Source organism: Belonocnema kinseyi, chromosome 8, assembly GCF_010883055.1.
Source record: "Belonocnema kinseyi isolate 2016_QV_RU_SX_M_011 chromosome 8, B_treatae_v1, whole genome shotgun sequence".
NCBI lineage: Eukaryota > Metazoa > Arthropoda > Insecta > Hymenoptera > Cynipidae > Belonocnema > Belonocnema kinseyi.
In genome coordinates this window covers 132,785,002-132,802,759 of record NC_046664.1, presented here as the reverse complement: position 1 = coordinate 132,802,759, position 17,758 = coordinate 132,785,002, and the positions used below count along the sequence as shown (strand labels likewise).

At 35.9% G+C, this 17,758-nt stretch overlaps 1 protein-coding gene across 2 annotated transcripts in view; it reads right to left on the bottom strand.

Annotated features, from left to right (window-relative positions):
* Window positions 1-17,758, bottom strand: part of LOC117177735 (protein NDRG3-like) — a 443,874-nt gene that overhangs the window by 377,233 nt on the left and 48,883 nt on the right. The gene's annotated exons all lie outside the window — the stretch shown is intronic.

The following is a 17,758-nucleotide window of genomic DNA, read 5'->3' as shown; positions in this document are numbered from 1 at the left end:
GAGCGAAAAAAATCACGATGTCATATGAAACTTGAAATGTTTGGTATTGGATATTGTTGACAGATGACAATACGCCAATTAGCACAAATGGTAGTTCCGACATTGCCTACAAGTGTGCCTACTGGCCGCTAGATGGCAATACCGGTTTCATATGTATACACCTGGTAAGTCCCACAATACAAGACAACTTGTTTTCTATACTCACTCGTTTCCGTTCATATTCTTTTGTCCTAACGGCTGATATAGAAAAAATGTATCGTCAAATCTTAATACACTCTGACGATCGGAAGTATCAAAGGATTTTGTGGCGAGAAGATTCCCAACCGCCCGTAAAAATATTTGAATTGAATACCGTAACTTACGGAATTTCGGTCGCCTCATTTCTAGCGACTAGGTCTCTTCATCAACTCGCAAACGATGAATCAAAATTCTTTCCAAAAGCTTTTCGAATATTAAAAACGGACTTTTATGTTGATTATATGCTCACCGGAGCCTCAACACGCGAAGAAGCTGAATTGATACGCGACGAACTAATCGAAATAACGCGTAAGGGTGGACTAAATTTGAGAAAGTAGCCGTCCAGCGATCATCGTTTAATTGAATCGTTGTCGTTGTCAGATGTTTTAGCAAACTCCTTTAGTCAAATCGACAACGATAAAACGGTAACAAAACGAAATATTTTGTCACAAATCACGCAGTTGTTTGACCCACTAGGTCTTTTGGGTCCAGTGATCGTTCATGCGAAAATCCAAAAGCAAAAACTATGGCAATTGGCAATGTATCGCGATTAGTCTGCTCAAAATCAAGAGTTTCTCCTTTGAAAACGATAACTCTGCCAAGATTAGAGCTTTGTGCAGCTTTACTACTGGTAAATTTATTCGAAGCCACTACTCAAGCGTTGCGTCACCTATCATTTGAAAAACGATTTTCTAGTCTGATTCGACAATAGCCTTACATTGGATCAATACTCCGTCTCATTTATTAAAAACCTTTGTTGGTATCTGCGTTGCTGAAATCCAAAAAATCTCAAGTTCATATGAGTGGCGACATGTACGCTCAGGAAGCAATCCTGCTGACCTCGTGTCTCGTAGGCTTCTGTCTGATGAATTTGTCAATGAAGATCTATGGCAGAGCGTTCCTTCGTGGCTGAATTAAAACGAAAACCTATGGCCTCGATCTGAATTGGAAATAGAAAAAATACCAGAAAAGCGTAAAAATGTATCTCACGTTATGAAAATTGAAGCAAAAAATACTCAAGCGAAAATTGAAAATTTTGGATAAATTCTCTTCTTTCCATTAATTAAAGCGATTGACAGCATTTTGTATACGAGTCACTCACAACGCGAAATCTGATGAAAAATTACTGGGTGAATTCTCAATTCAGGAATTGAAATAAGCGAAAACGAAAATTATTCAAATTATTCAGTTCGAATCGTTTCCTCAGGAATTAAAAACTTTAAAATCAAAGCGAGCCTTAGAAGGCAAATTAGCACCATTAAATCCCTATATCGATTCCGAAGGCGTATTTCGTGTAGGCGGTAGATTAAATAAAACTGACCTTCCTTCCTCACAAAACACCCCGCTTTGCTACCACAAGATCATCATTTGACTAAAATTATAATTCACGAAGAGCACATCAAAATGATGCATGAAGGCACATAAGCTACGCTAAATGCTTTCCACAGAGATTTCTGGATTGTAAACGGAAGAAGCATAGTAAAAAATGTGATTCACAAATGCGTTACATGTGCACGTGCCAAACCTGCAACACCGCATTACCCGATGGGGAATCTCCCGAAAAGTCGCCTCTCTCTTAATCGCGCTTTCCTTGCTTCGGGAATCGACTATTGTGGTCCCTTTTTTATAAAGTAGAAACGACATTGTAACAGAACAAAGGTGAGAATGTATGCGACTATCTTTGTATGTCTCGGAACCAAAGCAATTCACATCGAGCTTGCATCTGACCTGACAACAAAGCCTTTTTAGCGGCATTATCTCAATTTTTCAATAGAAGGGGTAAGAGCTCCGATCTATATTCGCATAATGGCACAAATTTTGTCGGTGCTAAAAACGAAATCGAAGACATACAAAATTTATTGCAATCACAAACTCATAATGAATCAGTCAAAAGAGCTCTTACCGAGAAAAATATCGCGTGGCATTTTATCCCTTGGAGATCCTCCCACTTTGATGGGTTCTGAGAGGCGGCCGTAAAATCTTTTAAGCACCACATGCTTCGCATGATTGGTGACAAATTATTGCAATACGATGAATTATTGACCTTTGCAATTGAAGCAGAAGCAATTCTAAACTCGTGACCAATAACTCCCATCCTTTCCGATCCCAATAATTTGGCCGCTCTCACACCTGGCCAATTCCTCATTGGTGACTCATTTACAAGCATGCCAGAACAAAACCTGGAGGAAATTCCTTCGGGACGTTTATCGTCTTGGCAACATGTCCAACAGATGCGTCAAAATTTTTGGAGGCGTTGGTGCAAGGAGTAACTGCTCGTATTAAACGTCAAGAAGAAATGGCACAACGGCGAAACTACCAACGTAAACATCGGCGATCTCATTACCCTGCGTGAAGATAATGTGCCTCCAATGCAATGGATTCTTCGTCGTATCATTGCACTCCACCCTAGTAATGATGATGTTGTCCGAGTGGTTACGGTGAAAACCGCTCGAGGCGAATTCAAACGCAGCGTGAAAAAAATATCTAAACTGCCAATTGAATGCACGAAAGCAGTCTAGCCTTTAAAGGGGCAATGTTCACCACAATGACCATTTTCTCATGTAACCATTTTCTATTGCTTCAACAATTTATTTCTTATACTTCATTGCATTTCTAGATCATAATATATAATAATAATGTAAATTGTACCTCCAACTGAAATCGTATCATCGTTTTTGTAATCGAATCACTTTATGTCTTCGCTATTTTTATTGGAAAACAATAAGATTTGATTATTTCGAACGTGACCGTTCAAAGGGTCCAGTATGTTGAGTCTTAACAAAAATGTATAGATCTCGAGTTCATTATTTACTTGAAAGTTTTATTTTTGAGGATTATCCTTTTCCATCTGCAAGCGCGATTTACTGCCTCATAAGTTTAATAGCGGTCAGGTAGATGTAAGCCACTACAGAAATGTACTATTTCAAATCGTCGTTTATGAACTGAAGGACGATTTCTATTTGTGCATCTACGTTATGAATTACGTCACCAGCACCCCCCCCCCCCTTAAATTTGTCATCTGAGATCCCACCTTGAACCCGATTTCTGCACCTTCAAATCAGTCAGTCGACAACGAGAGTTACACTAACGAACAACAGCTTTCCTCAGATCGGCTAATAACTAAATAATTGCTCGCGAACTATAACTCTATTCCTTCAATTTTAAGTATTTGCCTTCTGAATAAACGTGAATTTAACATTAATCAATTCAACGATTTATTGAGAGATCCTTGTTCCTAAACGTTCCAAGGAGTGATCACTAACGCAAGCTAACGTATAAGCTTGTCTTGTGTCGTGATCCGCAGCGTAACAGGATGTTGAACTCTTTCGCACTATTATATTTCTTTAAATTGTAGTTGCACAGTACACCTTATTATATATAGTTAACACATTATTATATAAAATCAAGAATATTATATTACACGCTGAAACAGCTAAGTGTGATTAAAATAAAACTGGTGGAAACCAAACACGGCTTTCCAACGCGGCAACAAGGCGATATTCCATTCTGCTAAAATATATAATGCGATCCAGAAATTTATCGCTCTTATGAAGTAGATGCTAGCACTCAAATTCATTTCTATTAAATTATTCATTGATTGTTCATAGTGATGGCATTTTTAAAATTCTAAGCACTATATCTTAACGTAATCAAATATCCTAATATCGAGGTTTGAAAATAATTCTTGCTCGCTGTGCAAAATTTGTTTTTCAATTGTATTTTTTCGAACTATTCTAGTTTATTGTCATAAGGATCTTTTCATTAAAGCAAATTGAGTAATTGATAAATTTAAGGAATTTCAATAGAGCGTTGGTCGGCTGACATCGTTCACGCTCGGCTGCACTCGGTTCAACGCTAGGCTCGCTTACTAAGTCACTTACTAATATTCGAGAGCGATCTTCCGAATTTGTCTTACTCCATAATACAAAAAATAGAAAGTGTCATAGTATAATTAATATTCCTACAGTCAATAGCAATTCCTCTTACGAATTTTGTCTTTTATGTTATCGTATCGAAATATACGAATTATCGTCGTGGCCCCTCTATTGTAACCTAATTTAGTAATTTTTCCAGTACAAAGTTTCTCAGTGCAGGAACGTTCCACTGGGACCTGTGGGGAAACTTCCATTATTGTTATTTTTAATTACAATTATCTCGTGAACCACAAGAGATAGGTAAAAATAGATGTCATTTTTGAGTTTTGAGTACCGTATATACTACAATGCAATATGGTATCGATATCATAAACTAACATTAATTTTGACCTATCACTTACGATTTATCGGATATTCATTGGTAATAATAACAATAAGGCTAATTTATTCTTTAAACGTTCCAGTGGAATGTTCCTGGAACGTTCCTGAGGAGCGGACATTTTACTCGCTCAGGGAACGTTCCCGCGGAACGTTCCTGGAATGTTCCGTGCTACTAGAGAATAGTCAGCGAAACAAAACCCCCCCTAAAAGACTAAACTTGACAGCCAAACAATATCTAAACTAATACCTAGCAATCACATTCATCCAGGACTTTACGGGCTCCCAAAAATTCACAAAAATAACATTTCACTCAGACGGATCGTCAGCGCAATAAATTTACCAACTTAGAACCTAGCACGCTTCCTTACCAAAGAAGTAACCCTTTTACAGGAAACTCTTTCGCTCACGTCCAAAACGGATTTGTCTTTATCCAAAGAATTCAACATATTCACATTCAACCCCAAGACATCATAGTGAGTTTCGACATAGTATCTCTCTTTACGAACGTACCAATCTCTGATAGAACGTCCCAAGGACGTTCTTGGGACTTTCATAGTTTTTTGCCCACTGTGAAGCGTTGAATAGAGAAAAATGAATGCTTTCAGATTTCAGCGTAAAAGTGAAGATTATTATATTCTTTTGAATGCGCAATTTTTCGATCTATATAAAATATTATTATAAGAATAGTATATCGCTGAAATTAATTAATTTATATTTTCAGAGGGACCGCTACATAATTTCCTATATCCCAAAAGAGAACGTGTTTTCAATATATTTAATTCCTGTTAATTGTGCCGATAGGCACACCTCACCGTGATGTTTTGTATTCCACAAAAATGTTTATATTTTAAGTTTATTGAATTTCTTATAATCAGTTCACATGATATATGTAAAATAAATTATTTTAATTCCATCATGTGGAATATAAGTTTTGAAAATTTAATTATATTCAAGTCTGCTGCTATAGAATTAAAATTATTTTAATTCACACATTTTATATGAACACATTAATACATTTTTTAACACGTTTAAATAAATTATTAATATGTAAATAGATATAAATTTGAATATTTTTTTTTAATTTATAAGTTACTAAACGATATATTAATGAAAAATAGGTTAAATAAATACTTTCGTTAAATTTTACGAAGTTGATTGAGAAAAATAGGATTAAAAATTTTTCTATTCCCATTGGGGGATTTTTAGACGGACGAAAAATCGCTTATTCATAGAAATAGAAATTCTAAATTATTCTGAATTCAACGCTTATTACCGGGTGATTCATACTATAAATAACATTCGGATTAGATCACTTAGATAAAGCATCTGCGTCTCCTGGTTAAGGTTAGAAGAGAGGTCACGAAGTTCCTGAAGAGTTCTTTTGGCCCCTGGTGCCAATTATAAATCTGCTGATCCAATTGTCTGAGTTTTGATGGGGGAAAATTGTAAGACCTCAGAAGTTCTTCGAGTCTCTCTAAAAATCCGTAGAACTTCTTTTCGGTAATGTAGCAATATCATCCTTAAAGAGCTAAGGCTGTTTTCTGGTGAACACCACCTTACGATGATTTTGCGGCTTGCAACTCGTGGTTCCCGACAGCGGGTAATACAGTAGCGGTGAAATACTTGCGGCACCTGTGGTCCCTTGATGAACTGAAACTGGGAATGGTACGGCGGATTCCGACGGAGCAGATATGCTGTTATTCTCTGTGAGCTGACGAAATGTCTTCTGGTCCGTTTCTTGCTGAGTTTATACAATCTTTCTGAGGTGAAACGGGTACAGAAATGGTAGGAGAAAAAATTTCGGAAAAAAATAATAAGGTCCTTTAAGCACAATTTAGATGCATGAAAACGTGAAAATTTGATGAGGTTGTTGCAAAAAATTTGATATTCAAAAATTTTTAACGCCAATATTATCTTATTTACATTTTACACAAATTTTACATCTTTTAAAAACTAATACAGGGCTTTTACCATCTCATATATGTACAATTCCGATCCTGAGCGTCGCACATTGCGGCCAATCAAAAAATTGGGGTTCAAAATGATCCAGAGACTACAATTTTCATCCGATTCGATCTTTTTCTTTTTAAATTAAATCTAATCAATTAAATTTTAAAGAGGCTTGTCCAGGGCGATTTTGCTAAAAAGGCTCTGTTTGTTTGTTATTCAGGTGGCAAAATGCCAAAAACCATAATATTTCATATTTGAGCTGCCTGTTCTGTAGCATTAATTGATTTTACCTCAAAAGGGTAAAAAACTGAGAGATTTACAATTGAGTAACAAACAGATTAAGGGGTCGCTCTTTGATAAAAAGATCCATTTTCTTTGCATAATTGTTCATTTTATCCCTAGATCAATATCCTGATAGAGGAAACTAACGTCTGACAATATTTTTCATTTTTAATAACAATGGATACGTGCGTAAACTTTTCAATGTGCTTTAAAAAAACAGCGTAGCAATTGAACGTTGAGTGACCAGAAAAATGTGAGAACTGAAACAAGTAAAAAACGAAACAAATGAAAATCGCTTGTGTCTCTTGATTTTCACTTGTTTCGTTTTTCACTTATTCCGGTCCTCACATTTTTCTCGTCACTGAACGTTCAATTGCTACGCTGTTTTTTTGGAAGGACATTGAAAAGTTAACGGACGTATCCATTGGATTTTCGTTTTTTCCCGACTTATCAAAGCCAATTACGATATCAAAGACGAATGTCTGAAAGCAATCGAAGATAAGTTATCTTATTTCATGTCCACATTTGAACAAAAGCGAAAAAAAGCTTTTTATAACATAACAATATTTAGGGTCAGGAATTCGGAATAGCTGCTCTCAAATTTTTCTGCTAAATTCGTTGGAGTTTGTCCCAGGAGAAGACCTTCAGTTGATTTCGAGAATAGCTCAAAATCAACTGAAAGACGAAAACTGCTCAAAATTCGGGAATATTATTCTGACTCTGAAATATAGAGTGCATTTCTGAGAATTTCGTGATCTTCTGGTGAAACTAAAGTCGCTAATGACATTAAAAAGCTTTTGTCAAATGATGATGATGAACCCGATGAATAGCTTGACGAACTAGCATATTCAGAAGTAGGAGAAATTACACGCTATAATGATGATGAGGCATTAACACTGATTGAGGACGCAAAATTGAGTGAAAACCAGTATGAAGTTATTCGTATGCAAGCGAAGGTTAAAAATGCTGATATCTACCCACCTTACAGGAGCCTAGCAGATGCCAAAAAAGGTACTACCCCATAGAATCTCATATTATCATAACGGAAGAGGGTGGGAGGATTAACACACAAGCCTTGCTGGATCACACAGTATCTCGCTTGATGGAAAGACCTGAAATCATATCTCCAAATTTAGTTCACACACCTAATCCTTCAATGAGTTTAACTCCAAAGTATGAACGTGATGGGACATCTGGACTTAATCCATAAAACTAGTCTTTCACTGATCCTAGTAAATCTGATGCAAGCATCTAAATTTTTTTGATGGAACCGCTAGCATTGGAAATGATAGACATGGAAACTGGCAGATGTTTGGGGATTTGAAAAAATCCACGTCCTGGGGGTCATCAAGACTTTGTAGAATCATGCGATTCAGCTACGTAAAGAAAACGAAGAAGAATAACCGTCTCTGTGGTAAAGTAGATTCAAGGAGAAATCGATGAACTCATACCAACAACAATTAATTTCGGTCGAAGTCGGAATCGTTACAAAGTCACGCATAAAATGATAATGTACATGATTGACGAAAAGGTTTTCCAAGCGCTTACTGAAACACCATCATCATCGTCATGTTATATATTCTTCGCAAAGCCCTCCATAATGAACAATTTGGAAAAAATCAAACTCTTCTCTGTGAAGCTCAAAAACTTCTCTTTTGGTCTCTCGACACTACATACTTGGATACGCTTCATGGAATGTATTCTTCATATTGCGTATCGTATAGAATTCTGCAAATGGGAAGCAAAGTTGCCGATGAAAAACAGAAAATGAGCGATGCGACGAAGAGAATTCAAAAATTATTTTGGGAGAGAATGGGCCTGATCGTGACTGTACCACAAAATGGGAATGGGACATCTAATAATGGAAATAATGCTCGAAGATTATTTAAAGATCCTTAATTGACTTCGAGTATTACCGGAGATGAAAAAGTATTAATCGAGAAATTCAGCGTTATTTTGAAAGCTCTGGCATTAGGAAATAGACATTATCAAATTCGGAGAATTTAGTCAGCAAACTGCATTACCTTATGTCACAAGTTGTTGATAATGACTGATTTCTACATAAATAACTTCAGAACCGTTAAGGAGAGGCTCCCTCGACCCATGGATATACAAGTTTAGGATCTGCTGATTGCAGATAATTGACACAAGATTGGGCAATGCTACTGAATACCATAATTTTTTTTCAAAAATGGTTAAGCTTCACGATTTCTTTCATCCTCATTGCTTATAATATTCGAAAAAGATGTTGAGTCTAGACGCTTCATGTTTCGATTCCTTATTTCAAGGTAACATTAACTATTGAACCCAAAAAACAGATTTCTTCCATACAAAAGAATTATAAGAATTGATTAATCATGATTGTTTATAACAATGGGAAATGTTATTGGATGTCAGTATGTATCGTAGGAGTTTCATTTTTTATGATATAATCAACATTTCAGCAAGAAAGAAATTTTTCCTATTTGAAAGCGTGTATTAAATGCATTTACTGATCAGAATTGTCAATAAAAATGAAAAAATATGGTCAAACGTCAGTTTCATCCAGCAGAAAACTTATTTAAGGATAAAATGAACAGTTATGCAAAAAAATGGACTTTTTCTATCAAAGAGTGACCGTATAATGCATTTGTTAATCAGTTATGCTTATTACTGTAGTAAATATTTCGATTGACCATTTTTATTATGGAATTTTAATTTTTTAAGACAAACCTAATGATTGCGCAGAAAAATGCATTTTATATATACATAAGCTCTTATTTATTAAATTTGTTTATGAAATTTGATCAAAACAATCCAAAAAATTATACTTTAGTATTTGATTTTAACGAAACATTAATTTCACTCGATTTCGCGGAGAAAAACGTGATGAAAAGAACTTCCAGGCTTCAATGTACCTCAATAATCGATTTTGTTCATTAATTTGTTTATAACAATTGAACAGATTGCACGAAGTTAATATAAGTTATTAGGATTTGTTAATCGATTGTAAATCTATCAGTTTTTCACCCTTTTCAGGTAAAATCAATGAATGCTACAGAACAGGCAGCTCAAATCTGAAAAATTATAGCTTTTTGGCATTTTGCAACTTGAATATCAAACAAACTGAGCCTTTTTAGAAAAAAACGCCCTCGACCGACCTCTTCAGAATTTAATTAGCTTTAATAAAAAAAGATAGAATCGGATGAAAATTATAGGCTCTGAATCATTTTGAACCCCAATTTTCTAATTCACCGCACTGTACGTCGCGTCGACGCAAGTTCGAAACGTCAATGTTGCTGTGAGATCTCACAGCTTTATTCGTTAAAGAAGCTTTGGCCAGTAATCTAATTTTTTATTTCTTACCATTATCTTCAATTTACCGTATTATGTTTCTAAAACTTTGTTATCTTTTTCGTAGGAATTTTTTTCATAGTTTAATAAATCTTTTAGATTTTCAATCGTCATAATTTTAATTTTGTTTTCAAATTCCTAACCTGACAGTTTTATAAATAAAGTGGTTAGATTATTTTACATTGGGTAATATCTTATTATTATTTCGTTAATCACGAATCTTCCAATGGTCTTTTTTGCCTTCTTGTTTGTTTTTATGTGATTCCACTTTCATATTTTTCAAATTTTTATGCATTTTTCCCAAAAGGCAAAAAAAATAGGGATGCTCTAGAGACGTCTTTGGGAATTTCCTAAGACGTCTTTTATAACATGTCTTTTGGTCATCCTAGGGAGGCTCTTAAAACGTCTAATGTCAGCACGAAAGAGGTCCCGAGAACGCCCATGTCTTTAAGACGTCTTTAGGTCATCTATAGGGCATTGGACGTCTTAGAGACGTTGATTGGCCTGACATAGGATGCCCTAGGAACTTCCCAAGGACGTTCTTGGGATTTTCAGGGTTTTCTACCCATTTCGTTTTCTTACATTTACGCGAAATGTCAAATTGTAAATGTTGTCGGGAATATTAGCCAATCTTTCTCGTTTTCCGAGACTTTCGACTCAAATCACGAGATACGGGAAAACTTCTCGCTGTAGCCAAACAGGATAGTTTCTGAAATCGATTTTTTCTTGTCTCGTGCCGAACAAATACGTATCTACTTAAAATTAAAATCCATAACACCTATCATTTACATGGGCAGAAGTCGGCTTCAATAACATCTTCTTTTAGTAGCAGTTGATAGCCGTTATCCGTCGTAACTAAGAATTTTGGCTAGGTGCTAGCGCCAAACAGTGGAAACCTGAGAAAACAAGGCTGCTACGCAAATGGCAAAATACCACTTAAGCTACCATGGATGCGTTTGAAGTCGCCTTCAGCAAGAGTTATGACATTTTCTAATTTGTTTAATTTGTAACGCTTCCAAAATACTATTGCAATTACTCCATGACACTCTAATGGAAAATTTAATGTAGAATCCGAATTGCAACAAATTAAATGCCCATCTTGCATCTTGCACTGTTTTTTGCATTTAGCTCCTAAGAAAGTCAAGTGTTTTTTTTTCTGATCACCCTAATATGTATAATATATCTTTTCTAGATCGACCGGTTATATATAAATCAAACTGTTACCTTTCAGATGATTTAGCTTTGAACCTTTCACCTGCGCTTTACTTCATCTGTGACTATTTTGATTTTAGAGAATAAAATCTTTCTTACTTCATCCGAAAGCTAAAGTTTATTTTAATCTTGGTAAGGAGAAACGTTATTTTATCGACTTCTTCCAGACTATTTATTCGGTAATTTATACATGACGTATCGGAATCAAACCGATTCCCTCGTCAGATATCTTAGGTCATTATGTAGAAAATTTATATACTGAAATCGAAATTTTATGAGTCATTAAATAATAACATTAAAAAGGATGACAGGCTTTGTACCCTCAGTCTCCATCTTACTAAATGAAAATGGTAATTGCAAGGCTTTTTGAGCGCAAAATTTAAAAATTCCCCATCCGCCATATCTTGAGAATTGCTGAGCGAGCGCGTTTGCAACAAAATCTGAACTTCTCAATACAGGCGAATAGACTATTTTTAACATTATGATCACCTTGAAGCTATAAGTTTGACCTGTAATTTGAGCCGTACGAGAAGTCTCTGTTTGAATTCAAATGTAGCGACCAAAAGTGTACGATAAAAACGTACTATAGGTTATAGTGCACTCATAGTGCGCTCATTTAGTAAGATGGAGACGGAGGGTACACACCCTGTCATCCTTTTTAATTTTATTATTTAATGACTTAAAAATTTTTTCGCTTTTAATATATAAATTTTCTACATAATGACCTAAGATATCTGATGAAGGAATCGCTCTGATTCCGAAACGTCATGTATAAATTACCAAATAAATTGTCTGGAAGAAATCGATAAAATAAGGTTTTTCCTTGCCAATACTAATTTGTTGTTTCTCAGACGTTAAAGTAAGAAATATTTCATCCGGAAATTCTTTACATAAATTATTTTTATCTGTTTTAAGCAACAGAATCAAGGTCAAAGTATACGAAAGAGGGACGTTCTTTTTCGTTATACCACCACCATATCCATCATATGCAACCCACACGTTATAAATAACATGAGGTCTTTTCATATTTTATTTACCTTAAACCAATGGAGATGCTCTCTTTCCTGGAGTCCTCGATGAGGAGGTCCTTCTTCCTGGTGTTGATTTTTGGTGCAGCGAAGCTAAAGGCCTTCTTTATGCTCGCAAGAACACTGGCTGGCAGTCTGATTTTGATCAACGATAGTCATACTCCTATAGACATCTTCGCCCAGGTCACCGAGCGACCTGTACGAAACGCCAGTACTTACTGGCATGGCGGCGATTTGGATGTTAATAATATACCCACGAAATTGACAACTGTAATGTGACCGAGCGATGTGAGAACAGTTCCAAGGCGAAGGCGGTATCTGACGGACGTGCGTTTGATGGTGAACGGTGAGAGGCCTATTGTCGATTGACGAAAGTCGTATCCAAAATCCGATGCACGGATGCCAAATTATGTACGTCAACAAGGCAAATGGACAATGAGAAAAACAAAAAAACAAACCAAGTGTAAGTGAAAGAAAGTTCCTATATAGCAAACGTGAAACGAGTTTTATGACAAATTGAATCCAGATACTAATCATGGATTTTTACACTTAATAAAACCATCAAAAAATTATTATAAGAACTTCTGGTCTTACATTAGAACTCGGTGAGGTTAGAAAATTGGATGAAAGTTGAAATAATACTCTGCATAAGTTAAAAATAATGTGTAGGAATAGGATCTCCTGATCTGAAAGTAATATTAAGGAACTTTGGGACGGATATTCACCTCTTAAACTCTGCCTAAAAATGTGAAAAATGTCTAGTAGAATTAAATTTTTTAAATATTTTAAATTGAAATGACTGCCGCCAAAGAAAACGATTCGTGATTTAGGAAAAAATAGTTAGGGCATCCAGTATAGTCAAAAGCTAAAATATATATTAAATTCAAAAATGAATTAACTGATATTTTCTTTGAAAGGTTTTTTGCACTATAACCTATAGTACGTTTTTATCGTACACTTTTGGTCGCTGCATTTGAATTCAAACAGAGACTTCTCGTAAGGCTCAAATTACAGGTCGAACTTATAACATGAAGGTTATCATAATGTTATAAATATTCTATTCGCCTTTATTGAGAAATGCGGATTGTCTTGCAAACACGCTCGCTCACCAATTATCAATACACGCCGGAAAGGGAATTTTTAAATTCTGCGCTCAAAAAGCCTTGCAATTACCATTTTCAGCCAATTTAAACCTCTTACTAGCCTGGAATAGGACGTCCTAGGAAAGTCCGAAAGACGTTCTTGGAATTTTCATATTTTTGTGTCCACTAGGCAACGTCTTCAAGAAGTCCAATATCCTGAAGATGACCTAAGTGCGTTTTAAAGACGTGGACGTACTCGAGACATCTTTTGTACTGACATTCGACGTTTTAAGAACATCCCTAGGATGAATAACAGACATGCTATAAAAGACGTCTGAAGGATGTCCCAAAAAAGTCTCTAAATCGCGGAATTCTTATTCTAGAAAAAGCTGTTTAAAAAAAATTTCGGAAATCGCAATAAAATTATGAGAAAAATTACGAAATGAATGGAATAATAATACCAAAAGCAAATTTTCGTTACATTATGAATAATTTATATTTATTTCATACCTTATAATAGTACCCGTGTGAAAAATCTCGTGGGGCTGTACTGTTTCTGTCTATTACGGCTTGAGACAAGGTTGCTGCGTCACAGGGACAGTCAGTCTCTGGCGCAGTGGCTAATCTGGGATGTAACTCTGGGATATACTAGTCTCTAGACAGATAGTATATTTTCAGCAAAAATGTTATAAAAGACGTCTTAGGGACGTCCCAAAGACGTCTCTAGGACATCCTGTATTTTTTGCCCATTAAGAGAGCGCACGTACGGCGCACGACTGACGACTCTCGCACTCCGTGCTCGATCTTTGCATTTTTCCCGAATTCGTGCACAAATCTATTAAAATCAAAGGTGAACGGATCGAGAACTGTAATTTAAAAACTTTTATATCAAATATAATACATTTTTTATGAAACTTTTTTTCTTTTTGGTCGGATATAAATTTCAACTTATTCCAACGTAGTATTTATTTTAACAAAACATGAAAAAAATTTAAACATTAAAACTGCCTAATGTATGAAAAATCATTGTAAATAATAAAGTTTGTTTGATTATACTTGCGATAAGGTAAAGAAATTATTACTCAGTGGAGAACCAAAATTCAGGATGTTGTAGAGACGTCTTTGGGACAACCCTAAGACGTATTTTATAACATGTCTTTTAGTCATCCTATGGATGCTCTTAAAACGTCTAATGTCAGTACAAAATATGTCCTGAGAACGTCCATGTCTTTAAGGCGTCCTTAGGTACACTCATTGAGCACAAAACTACAAAAATCCCAACAACCTCCTCAAGACGTTCCTAGGATGTCCTGTGTCAGGCCAATCAACGTCTCTCAGACGTCCAATGTTCTAAAGATGACCTAAAGACGTCTTAAAGACATATACGTCCTCAAGACATCTTTCGTACTAATATTAGACGTTTTAAGAGCATCCCTAGGATAACCAGAAGACATGCTATAAAAGACGTCTTAGGGATGACCCAAAGACTTCTCTAGGACATTCTTAATTTTTTTGCCCACTGGGTAGTCATCAGACTTAATGATTACACAGCCACACAAAAAAAGTGTGCGGATCTGGTAACAAGACACACGTATTCCTATGTATTTTGGGGCGCTGATTTCAAATTCGGTATCAAAAATCACCCATCACGTCATGGTTGAGCCATAACCTCAAAAAATGACGGAAAATCATACACTGAGGCAAATAAATTTAAAAATAATGCTAGTGATGCAAATTTTCACTTCAAAAACATGTCGACAACTGTGAAGGATTAACCCTTGCCTGATATCAACTTATTTAACATAACTTTACCCAACAGAACCTGACCTCACCTAACCTGAATTAACAGAAATTTATTGAACTACACGGGAAGCTCTGAAAGCATATTTTCCCAGTAGCAAATGTGTGCTACATCGAATAGGTCAACTCGAGCGTAACCTAAAAATGAATCTAACCTTGTCTAACCTAACCTAACCTAACCTCACGAAACACAATTAAACTGATTGTGTTGTCCCGGTGTGTTTGCGGTACCGTTTCATTCAGCTTCGGCTTAACCTACATAGAGGTTTAACCTATTCTAACCTAACAAAACCTGACCTAACCTAAGCTATTACGCTGGCAAGCCTATTCTTGCGTACTTTCATATTTTGACATTAATAGCAGTAAATGTGACTGTGTCTGAAACCAGGGCATCTACACGTGGTGACGGTGGGCAACGGATCCACATTGGCTGAGTCCCTGGGTAAACGGCGTTCATGCCGTCATGGCAGACACAAGGTAAAAAGTGTATTACGATGCAGGGAAAAACCCCAGTATCGGCGTCTGGTCAGGGTGGAAAAGCGGGCTCTCCGACGTCGTCATCATGCAACCGTAGCTCTTCATCAATGGATCAATTGATTGGTGTACAGTCTCATGCTACAAGGAAAAAGACCGCGAGCATTTCTCAATCGCATGGCTGCCAGAATAGCTCAAATTCATTCTGTTACATTTGCAGTAAGTATGAAGTGCGCAGTTTGCGGAAATCCATCGAAGAGGAAGTGAAAAGTATTTACGAAAAGTGTTTTGACCGTAAATTGCTGCATCATGAAACAAAATGGGTTCCTCAGGTCATTCGCAATTCCTGCAGACTTATGTTGTATCGTCTAACAAATTCAAACAACGAAAAGTACCTCAAGTGCTCTACACCAACCGCATGGAAAAAACCCGTTATTGCGAAGGATTGCTACTTTTGCATGAATTCCGTCAAAGGGTTCAACGCCAAAAATAAAAATAACATTTAGTACATTAATGTGTGCACAGTCACAAGAGCAATTGAAATCAATAAAAAGGCACGCCAGACTGATTTAAGCGCTTTAGAAGATGACAGAATGGAAGTTGAAAGTCAGCGTCATGGAGACGGTAGTGAAACTAGTGATCGAACAGAAAATAGTTCTGATGATTCCGATGAAAATGTCGAAAAAGATGAAGAATATGGCGTGCATAAAATGAAATTGAAGGTTTCAATATTTGTGTCGCAACTAGAACTGAATGATTTTATTAGAGATCTTAGATTACCGAAAGACGGCGCTGAATTTGCCGCTTCATTTCTAAAAAGCAGAAATCTTCTAGAGCCAAAAACAAAAGTTTCATTCTATCGTGACAGGGACAAAGAATTCAGAAAGTTTTTCGTTAAAGATGAAGAGAAGTCTTTAGTATACTGCACTGACGTTAACGAACTAATGAACCACATGAAGAAAAATGTGTACAGAGACGAAGAATGGCGACTTTTCATTGATTCGTCAAAACGCAGCGTTAAGGCTGTTTTACTGCATAACACGAACACTTACGCTCCTATTTCTATAGCTCACTCAACGGTCATCAAAAAAGAATATAACAATATTAAAATGCTTCTTGAAAAAGTTAATTAGACGAATCACAAATGGCAAATATATGGTGATCTCAAAATCATAACAATGATATTAGGCCAACAATCGGGTTTCACGAAAGAGCCATGCTTTATATGCCTGTGGAATAGCAGAGATCGAGACAATCATTACAGCAAAAAACATTGACCTTTAAGAGATTCATTAAAACCTGGATTTCATAATATCATCAACCAAAGCATTGTTGATGCTTGGGCTTATGAAGCAATTTGTCAAGGCGTTAGACAAAGATGGACAATGCTATAAGTATATATTTCTTAAATTCCCTAATGTTTCAGACGCTAAATTGAAAGAAGGAATCTTTGATCGACCACAGATTCGAATATTGACAAGAGATACTAATTTCGTGAGCCACATGACGAAAATTGAAATGGACGTTTGGGAAAGTTTTAAAGCAGTAAACTAAAAAAATGATAAGAAACTACAAAAAGTTAGGCTGCTTGATGAATTTTAAACTTCACTTTCTAGATTCTCATCTGGATAAGTTTCCAGAAAATGTTGATGATTTCAGCGAAGAACAAGAGGAACGTTTTCATCAAGACATGAATGTGATGGAACAACGATATCAGGGTAGATGGGACGAGGTCATGATGGCTGATTTTTGCTGGATGTTGAAAAGGGAAACGAATGTAGGTCTTAAACGTAAGCGTAACCCTTTGCATCGTTCCTTGGAAGAAAAAAAGGCACGTTATAGCAGGCAGAAAAATGACTGAATTAGGTCTATAAATCAATTTAATTACGATAAAAAGGAAGATAAAATGTAAACACGAAAGATAGTATAAATATATCCCGTAAGTTTAAGAAAATCAGAGAGAAAAATTTTGAATAAAACTCTTATTCATTTGCATGTTTAAGTCACAGTTCTACATTTTAATTAATACAAACATTGTCAGGTTAATTGAAATAGGGTCAATTCTACTTGTAGTTCTAAGTTTCTTCAAATGAGTAATGTGCGT